Source organism: Stenella coeruleoalba (assembly GCF_951394435.1).
Source record: "Stenella coeruleoalba genome assembly, chromosome: 7".
Lineage (NCBI taxonomy): Eukaryota > Metazoa > Chordata > Mammalia > Artiodactyla > Delphinidae > Stenella > Stenella coeruleoalba.
In genome coordinates, this window is record NC_137153.1 from 72116082 (window position 1) to 72126340 (window position 10259).

A 10259-nucleotide genomic window follows, 5' to 3' on the forward strand; every position below is an offset into this window, starting at 1 on the left:
TCTCAAGGTCCTGACCAGGGCTCACGTTTCAAAAGAACTGTATTCCGCTCGGGTTTGGAGGAAGTCCCCCCGCCCCCCGTGAGTGTAAGAAGCTCGTGCCCCCTCATCTACTCTTCAGCCCCAGTTTTGAATTTCTCATTCCAGGAGGGAGGGAACATATAGAGACACACATTTTCACAGCCGTTTAATTGGCCCATTTTTACTCCAGCTTCTTATTTCCATCCCATCACTCGGAACTTCTGCCTACGACCCCCACTGACTCCTGGCTTGCAGTAGTTCGTTCCGAGGGTGTTCTGGAAAGTTCCCAAGCCCAACCCTTGGTAGCCGCCATTCTCGAGCTTCCGATTCAATTGCCCTCGCTCTGCACCTGCAGCCTTCGCCCGCAGGGCAAGCACCACCGGTTGACTACGTCGGCCCCTATCCTGGGCTAGCAGGAGATCCTCCAAACCCCCTTCATCCCCTTCATCCCCCTCTCCCTCCTTAGGCTTTGCCAAATCGTGAACTCAGTCTGTCTCGCCCTCATTACCTCAGCTTTAAGATTCTTTTAGCAAATTCTGCGGGTTGAGGCTCACCTAAGAGTTTGGAAACAAGGGAGAATATAAAGGGAGCCTATTTCACGCCAACAACACACCCGTTCACATTCCAATTTCCTCTTGCCCTTTGTGTGGAAACTCTCCAGGCCTACATTCGTTCATTTATTCGATCAACAAACGTCCGAGCGCCGGGTACAGCCGCGGATGAGCCCAGAGCCGACTCTGAGGCTCTCCCGCGCGCCCTGCAGGAGACGCCGTTTACTTCCTTCCCTTGACCCCAGGCCAGACCAGCGGAGCCACGAACGTGGGTGACTGCGGGCCGGAATCCGGCCCCAGCCGGCCCCTAAGGTCCTAATTATTACCGAATGAAACCATATCGAACGATCAATCTTCAAGAAAAATATCGATTCCGTCGAAGAGTAAATTAAACGTTCTTCTCCTAATGCACGTGGCGCTCGGGTCCACCTGCACGAAGCGCCGCGACTGCGCGGAGAGCTCCGGCCTTCACTGGGGCTCGCCGAACGGACCAGCGCCTGGTGCCGCTGCTACTACGGGGCCGGGCTAGCGCGTTCCGGCCGGCCTTGTGGCGGCGCAGCCCCCGGGGCAGGGGCGGCCGGCAGCGGGAATGGGCCGAGGGCGCGTGGTGCTCGGCACGGTGAGCAGGTCGGGCCGCGTCCTGTACCGCGTCGAGCTCGAGGTCGCAGCTCTGGTTCCCAGGCCCCGGGGGGTCGGAGTAGGGGCGTCAGGGCACCTTCCGGGTCCGGGGCTTCTGTCCGCCCCGCGGTTGGCCTCGGCCCCAGGCTTGGATAAGAACGCTGGTCCATTTTAAACCCCCGCGTGCGCGGCGCTTCCGAGTTACGCAAAGGACTGGAGGGTCGGGGTCGTCTCCTACCCTCGGGATAGTCTTCCTGAGGACGGGTTGACTGGAAGCGTCCAGAGCTGACTGTGTAGTGGAGCCAAAGGGCTCGAGTGGAGTGCGAAGTAGCTGGGAGGCGCAGACAGGCCGGGCGAGGGCAGAAGGAGAAACAAGGAAAAGTGACTCTCCCTCAGGTCCAGCCCGCTAATAATAACACTAATAATAGTAACAATAGCGGCTAATCCTTATCTCCTGCTTCCTGTCTGCGGGGCAATGGATTCCCCTTTAACCCTCCCAGCACCCAATGAAGAAGACACTATGGAATCTCCATTACACAGATAAGAAATTTGCGATTTAGAGAAATTAAGAAACTCGCCCGAGGACCTTGGGCGGTGGCACCGGGCTCTGTCGGGTTTCTCAACCAGTAGCCCCCTGGGCGTCAGCAACCTTCTTATGCCTGGGCTTCCAGTGGGTCGCCGAGGCTGAGGCAGGAAGAGGGCCGCGGTCACAGATCGTACATCCGGGCTCCCGGATCCAGCCTCGCGCGCCAGGAAGCGCGTTTCTCTCCGCAAGACTCGGACGCCCCAAGGCCGCGCACGGTCATATTCGCAGCCCAGCGCCCCGGCTCCGCTCAGCGTTTCCCTAGGAAGCGCCTGAGCGGAGCGACGGAAAGGTCACGGCCGGCCCGGCCCTGGCAAGTGCAGCGGCCCGGCCCTGGCAAGTGTACCGGCCCTCGCCAAACTCGAGGACTTCGCTTAACCCAAGGTCGCCCGTGAGGAGTCAGCAGAGTCCTGAGAGTGAGTTTTTTCTCCCTGTTTCGCTCTTTCCCCTCGTGGTCGCCAGCAGCCCAGGCACCCCTGCGCATAGGCGTCGTTGGTACCACGAACCCCGACCGCCTGCAGGCCCAGAGCCGCTGCCTCCTCCCTGCCGCCCGCCCTTGGCGGTGGAGGTGGGCTCCCTCCTGCCCCGCGAAGCCCCGCCCAGCCATAGTTCCTCTCCGGAATCTGGACCCTGCGCTCTGCTTCGCGCCCCGTGAGGGCACTGGATCCTGGCAGCGCGAAAGGGGCCCTGATGTGCCCAGGTTGTTGGGCGCCACCGGCCTGGGGAGAGGCGAGGGAGGGGTGGGGGACGCCGGACTGAGGAACGACCAGCCCTCAGTCACCATCTGGTTAGAAGGTCCCGGCCGGCAGGAATTGGAGTGCAGGTGGGGACCCTCGCAGAGAAGGAGGGAGGGCGTCTGTGGGTCGGGCGGACTGGAGTCCCCCGAGGTGGTCGAAGGCTGCAAGCCTGGGCGCTTGTCGGTGGCTTGCACGCCCCGCGCAGGTGCGATCTGGCACCGCGGTAACACGACTTTCGCCCCGTTCCTGCGTACATCGGCTGTATGGTTCTTGTGTATTCAGTGGATTCAGGAACCTCTCTCATCTCCTGTCTGCCTAAACCGGACACCCTCTGTCTTTCATTTTGACTTGGATGCCATAACAGACAGCAGAAAATCTAGAGACACAGCAGACGCTAGGATGAATAGAATCAAAACGATGATAAGATTTAACTAAGGCTGGGGGAGGGAGGTAGAGCAAATTTTGTTTTCTAAGAATTTGCACCTGTCCTTCACATTTTATTGTGTGGGGAACTCCTAGCTCTCATTCCCCCCAGCACTTAGTAAGAATGTTCAGAAATGTCTTCCCAGGTTAACATATTATTCCAGTCTAAACTGTAATCCTACTCTAATTGCTAATGTCACCTTCTTGTAATTTCTACAAAAATTGGTTAGTCTTAATGGCCTAGTTTTCATATCAGCACTGAAATTATTCTCTGGTTTAAACATTCATTGATGTCATATACATCACTAGGTGCAAAGAACTTAAATAGGTTTTATCTATTAATACCAAAATTTGCCCCCCCAATAAAAACCCAGGAAAATTAGGTGACGGAAAAGAAAAAGGTTTTGAAGACACAGTCTGAAAATCAGTTTAACACCGGTTTCCTGCTGCTCAGCTACCTTAACATAATCAAGATTTATATGTTAAGATGAATGCTTATAAAAGAAGTACTTGGTTATAAACTTCCTTTACTTGTTTGTCCTTAGACTGCAGGGGTATGCTTATTGAAGTCAGTAATGAAGACTATTTGGGGATAGTTATGATTTATTCAGCCAGCGAAGCAGTTTCTATTCCCAATTCCAGGCAAAGAGAACAATGAGATTAAATTAAGCATGAGGGAATTCCTTTTCTTCAGGTACTGTCATTTTGATACCTATAGCTATGTTTGTATTCAAAGTCATGCTTACGACCATTTGTTCTTAAAATTAAGGTGACTATATTATTATGTTATTCAAGGTATCTGTTGTATAAGAGATATTGTGCTATATTTCAAGCAATGATTATTTTTTCCTTTATTAAAAAGTTTACTATAATGGAAACTTCCAAACATATATACAGGTAAAGAGATTAATATAATTAACCTCTGTGTACCCCTTGGTTAGGCCAATCTTGTTTCATCTTTACCCTCTGACAGTCCTCTCCCACCGGATTATTTTGAATCAAATCCCAGATATCTTATCATTCCATCCACAAATATTTTTGAACATTTCTCTAAAAGGTAAGAATTCCATTGATGTAACCACAATATCACCATACCTAAGTAATCACCACACCTAAGTAATTCATTAATAGGATCAAGTTATCCAGGCTATACTTAAATATCCTCAATTCTCTCAAAACTGTTTTTGATTAGTTGGCTTGTCTGAATTAAGATGAAAATAAGGGGTACACATTATATTTGGCTTATATATTCTCTTATAGTCTCTTCCTTTTAGGTTTCATCAATCCTTTTTTTAAAATTGTATTTTTGTTTCTGTTGAAGAAACTGGACTATCTTCAAGAATTTGACTTTTTTTAAAACATGTTTATTGGAGTATAATTGCTTTACAATGGTGTGTTAGCTTCTGCTCTATAACAAAGTGAATCAGTTATACATACACATATGTTCCCATATCTCTTCCCTCTTGCATCTCCCTCCCTCCCACCCTGTCTATCCCACCCCTCCAGGCGGTCACAAAGCACCGAGCCGATATCCCTGTGAATAGGTCACATTCTTAACCATTCAATACCTGTTTGGTAAGCAGCTGGTGTTTTATATGATGCTGTTAGGTATTTCTTGTTTGTCTGAATTTCCAGATTCACAGCATTCAGCACTTAATTAATATGATATCACATATCATATCTGTATATGACATATACAAATATATGTATATATTTTAGATTCAATAGCTTTGAAACTTTAATCCTGGAGTAGATTTCCTATGTTTACTAAAACGATTTAAACACCTACTGTAGGGAGAGAATGGACATGTGGACACTGGCAGTGGCAGGTGGGATGAATTGGGAGATTGGTATTGACATATATACACCCCCATGTATGAAATAGATAGCTAGTGGGAACCTGCTGTATAGCACAGGGAGCTCAGTTCGGTGCTCTGTGATGGCCTAGATGGGTGGGATGAGGGTGGGGTGGGAGGGAGGTCCCAGAGGGAGGGGATATATGTACACATAGAGCTGATCCACTTCACTGTACAGCAGAACCTACACAACATTGTAAAGCAACTATACCCCAATTTTTAAAAAGTACCTACTGTAGGGAAACAGCTTCTGTTTGTTAAAATAAAACTTAGACTCAAGTTTTTTCAGGGACTAGCCCAGTTTCCAAGGATAGATGGTAGTGAGGAATTGGGTCTCTGGATGAAAAGTGTGTTGGTTTGCATTCCAGTTCTGTCTCTTACTAATGCTGCAATCTTGGACAAACAACCTCTCAAAGTCTCGATTTCCCCATCTATCCAATGGTGATAATTATAGATTTCATTGTAAAGATTACATGAAATAATGCATGTGAATGGTTAGCCTGGCACGGGCTAAATGCTCTATAAATGTCAGCTATTATTTAGTGATGATAATAACTGTAATGTGTCCCTAAGTATCGGTGGAACCTTCCCTGATACCCTCTTTCTTGAGTCCTGGTCAGTCTTTACATGGTGGGCGTCCTGTAGTTCCTGCCTCATATGGGTGATGTACAAGGCATGCGGTTTCTTTCCTGCTAGAAGGTTCCCAGCGTAGGTCTCGTGCTAGCTTAGCTCAGCCTTCTGGTGTGAGGGACAAGCATGTGCACCATTGCTTCCCAAGGACCAGCATAGTGAAGTACATAGCCTTTGGGCAAACTCTCCTTGTTTACAACGAGAAATGCTCTTGCCTGTCAATGAAGCCCCGCATAATAACACGGCGTCACCACAACACGTTAAAAATTAGAATTAGCGGGCTTCCCTGGCGGTGCAGTGGTTGAGAGTCCGCCTGCCGATGCAGGGGACGCAGGTTCGTGCCCCGGTCCGGGAGGATCCCACATACCGCGGAGCGGCTGGGCCCGTGAGCCATGGCCGCTGAGCCTGTGCGTCCGGAGCCTTGCTCCGCAACGGGAGAGGCCACAACAGTGAGAGGCCCGCGTACCGCAAAAAAAAAAAAAAAAAAAAAAAAAAAAAAAAAAAAATAGAATTAGCACATGTAGAGAGACAGACGCAGATTCTAGTTTGTCTTCATCGGTTGCAGTTGGCTCTGGTGGGTTCCTGTTTGTCCTTGCTTTCCCCAACATCGCGTGTAGCTTTTCTTCCAGATGGATGCATTGTCTACCTGCAGTGACCTCCGGCCCCCACCAGGCACGAAGGCATCAGCCTGCTGTGGGCTTCTTCACCAGCTCCCACAGTTGCACAAAGTCTAATCCTTGTACTAAATCCCTATTGCATATTGCTTATCATGGTTCTGCTTCTTGGATTGAATCCTAACAGATGCGTTCCCCTTTAGGTTATAAACGCCTTGCAGGAATGGGCCATGTGATGTCCTTTTCCCTCTGGAGTCTAGACCAGGGGTCAGCAAAATCTTATATTTGGCTTCTTGGGCCACTTATAATCTGTCTCTTTCCCTTTATTTCATCTCTTCCTCCTTCTACTATTGTTCGTACTTCTCCTTCTCTTCACAATCTTTAAAAAATGTGAAATCATTCTTAGCTCACAGGCCATACAAATGCAGCCCATAGTTTGCTGGTCCTTGTCTACTGTAGCCCAATGGCCCTCAGAGAAGTGGCACCTCACTCTAGGGAGGGATTCTTGTGTTTTGGGTGCAGTGATTGAGAGGCATTACTGACATTTTTTCGGGTGAGGTTTAGGGTTGATGAACATCCTGAAATATACCTTAGGGTCCCACCCAAGGCAAAAAACCATTCATGGTATTTGAGTTTGAATCACCTTCTGCAATGGTCTGCATTTGTAGCTGTTGCTGTCATGGTAATCTACGTGTTTAAACGTAAGCATGTAACTAGTTCACGGTCTTACCTGAGCATTTGGACAATTATTAACCTTTATTTCTGTAACTATTCTTTCTGTCCCTTCTCCCCCCAGAGATTCCAGATACACATATATTAGGCTACTTAAAGTTGTCCACAGCTCACTGCTGCTCTGTTAATTTATTTTAGTATTTTTTTCTCTCTGTTTCATTTTGGGTAATTTCTGTTGCTGTGTTTTAAAATTTACCTGTCTTTTGTTCTGCAGTGTCTAATCCGCTATTAATCCCATCCAGTGTATTTTTAAAATCTCATACATTATAGTCTTCATCTTTAGAAGTCAATTGGAGTCTTTTCCTATATCTTCCATTTCTCTGGTTAAAATGCTAAATCTTTAGCTTCTGGAACATATAGAATCCAGTTACAGTAACTGTTCCAATATATTTGTATACTAATTGAATCATTTGTGTCATTTCTGGATTGGTTTTGATTGATCTTTGTGTGTCATAGTTTCTTGCCTCTTCACAGCCCTGAGAACTTTTGATTGGATAACAGACATCGTGAATTTTACCTTGTTGGGTGTGTGATAAATGTTATTCCTATAAATATTCTTAAGCTTTGTTCTGTCACAGCATTCAGCTACTTGGAAAGGGTGTGATCCTTTCAGATCTGGCTTTATTAGGTGGTAAGAACAGCATTTAGTCTAGGGCTTGTTTGCCCCCTACTGAGGCAAAACCCATTTGCATCCTCGACTCTTGCCTCATGAATTGAGGTTTCCTACTCTAACTGATGGCACCAGGCACTCTTCATGGCCGCATGTGGGCACCCAGTGCTTTTCCCTCATGGGTCGTTCTCTCTCCAGTTTCAGGTAGTTTTCTCCCATGGATGCTCTAGTCAGTACTCTGCTAGATACACAGGGGGGTGAGTGTTCCCTGCAGTTCTGTGCAGCGCTCTTCTCCACAGTACCCTGCTCTGTGAATTCTAGCCACCTTGGCCTTCCCAGATTCCCAGTTCTGCCCTCTGCCCTCAGGGAGACCCCTGGGCTCTGTCTGCATCCCCCTCCCTGTGCTGTGGCCAGGGAGCCCCACAAGGCAGTAAACGGGGACAATCGAAGAGCTCACCTCATTTGTTTACTGAATCTGGGGGATTAGTGTCCTTTGTTGCTTAATTCCAGTGTCTTGAAGACCATTGTTTCATGCCTTTTGTCCAGTTTTTTAGTTTTTTGAGGTGGGAGGGAGGGTAATTTTGGTCTCTGTTACTGTCTTGGCCAGAAGCAAGTCATTTACCCAAATATGTATAAATAAAATACATATTTATATGTATAAAATACATATTTATGTATTTTATAAATACATATTTGTATGTACTTTATAAATACATATAAATTATATCATTACATATATCATTACATTACATCAAAATACATGTAATTTTATTTTAAGCTACTTTCATTTTCAGTCTTCTTTACCTGCTATCTAGGGCATTGCATCAATTATTTGGAAATTCTATTCAGATTCTATTATCTATCAATTTTATTTAAGGATAGTACGTGGGGCATTCCAGAATAGTCGTTAGACAAAGGGAGTATTGGGTCAGATAGAGAATCTCAGCTCTAATACCTAGAGTGACTTTATAATTTATTATGCACGTGGAGACACTGTTAAGCGTTAAAGGGGGTGCTTTAATAATTATGTCAGGACCATCGCCTAAATCGGACCGTCCCAGGCGGCCTAGGACATATGTGTACCCCGCCTCTACTCCGCCTTGTACTACTCATTACTTAATTCTACAGCTTTTATCGAGCTGCTTTATGCCTGGTGCTGGCATTGCCAAGATCAGTAAGGCACAGGCCTTGCCTGAGGACTTAACCGAGAGGCAGGAGACATTTTGTTATGATTGAGTATGATCTGTGCTCTGACAGAGGAACACACGAGGAGCTGATGAGGGCCCGGTGAGGAGTACGTCTGAGCCCAGCAGAGGGGCGGCTAGGGCAGCTCCACAGAGGAGATGAGTCTTGAAGCATGTTCACTGAGTTCTCGGGCTGAGAGGGGAGAGGGAAAAGGTATTCCAGGCAGTGTGTGTGGAGGCTGGGAACCAGGGGAACACAGAGTGTGATGAGAGAGTGATTCTGATTGGCTGGAGAACAAGGTACATGCGGAGCTGGGAGGAAAGGAGGAAGAACGCAGTTTCCATAGCAACGGCAGTTAATGTTCAGTGCTCACTTCCCACGTGCTGGAAACAGTTCTGGCACTTTAAGCATAACTCATTTAATCTTTATGACAACCCAATGAGATAGATACTATTATTATACCCATTTTACAGATGAGGAATCTAATCTGAGGCACAAAGAGGTTAAATACCTTGCCCAAGGCCACACAGCAAGCACGTGGTGCATTTTGGAATTGAATCTAGAGTCCTTTCACTCTAAACTTCTGAGAGCCAAGTGCTAAGAAGCCTTATTTTTCCAAGCCGAGGTGTGCTGAAGGCATTGTCCTGCAGGTAACCAGGAGCCTCTGAAGCCTTTGACCAGGGAAGTGACTTGCCTCAAGGTGGCATAAGAAAGCAGTTCCGGTGAGCAGCCTTAAAGGGGGATTTGGTACTAGTCACAGAGATGGTGACAGTCTGAGCTAGAGCCGAAGCAGCGGCAGGGATGGGCATGGAGTCCCCAAACCCTCACGGGCAACATCCTTTGGCCTTGGTGACCACAGTGAAGGGTGCGGTAGGGGTCCAGGAAGACGTCTGATGTCCGACCTGTGCCCCTGCGTGGACACATTGGAGGAGGAGAAACAGGCTTGTCTGAGAAGGGAGTTCTAGACGATGACTTCCATCTTAGCTGTGTAGTATTTGAGGTGCGTGTACAAGTGCCAGGTGGAAATGTCCAGGAGGCAGTAGGAAATTAAAACCTAGAACTCAGGAGAGTGGTTTGGCGGGCAGGGGTGCAGCGTCCTCAGCTTGTAGGCGGGAGGAGAGCTGGCGTTTGGATGAGATCACAACAGGGGGTGAGTGGAAGAGAGAGGGGGTGAACACAGGGATGCCCCTCGTCAGCGAGTAGGGGGCAGCGAGGGGCTGAGAAGGATGCAGCGGAGAACCAAGGGCCAGTGATGTTACAGATGCGGAAGAGCAACGGCAGGGGATAAATGAGTAGCCTGAGTCCAGGAAGGTCACATACAATGAAGACTGGATTTGGCCCTAGCAGGTCACGTGCAGAAGAATCCTGAAGCCAGAAGGAAAGCCACGGTGACTTAAGGGGTGTCTTCGTTTCCTAGGACTGCCATTAACAAGGTGCCTCAAACTGAGTGGCTTAAAACAGCAGACATTTAACTTCTCTAGTTCTGGATGCTAGAAGTCTGAAGTCAAGGTGTCAGAAGGGCCGTGCTCTCCCTGAAGGCTCTGAGAAGGGATCTGTTCCATGCCGTTCTCTTAGCTTTCAGTGCTGCCCGCAACCCTTGGCCTTCCTTGGCTTGGGGGCACATCACCCAATCTGTGCCTCCACTGTCGTGCCGCTTTCTCCCTGTGTGCCGTCTGTGATGACTCTTCTCATAAAGACACTG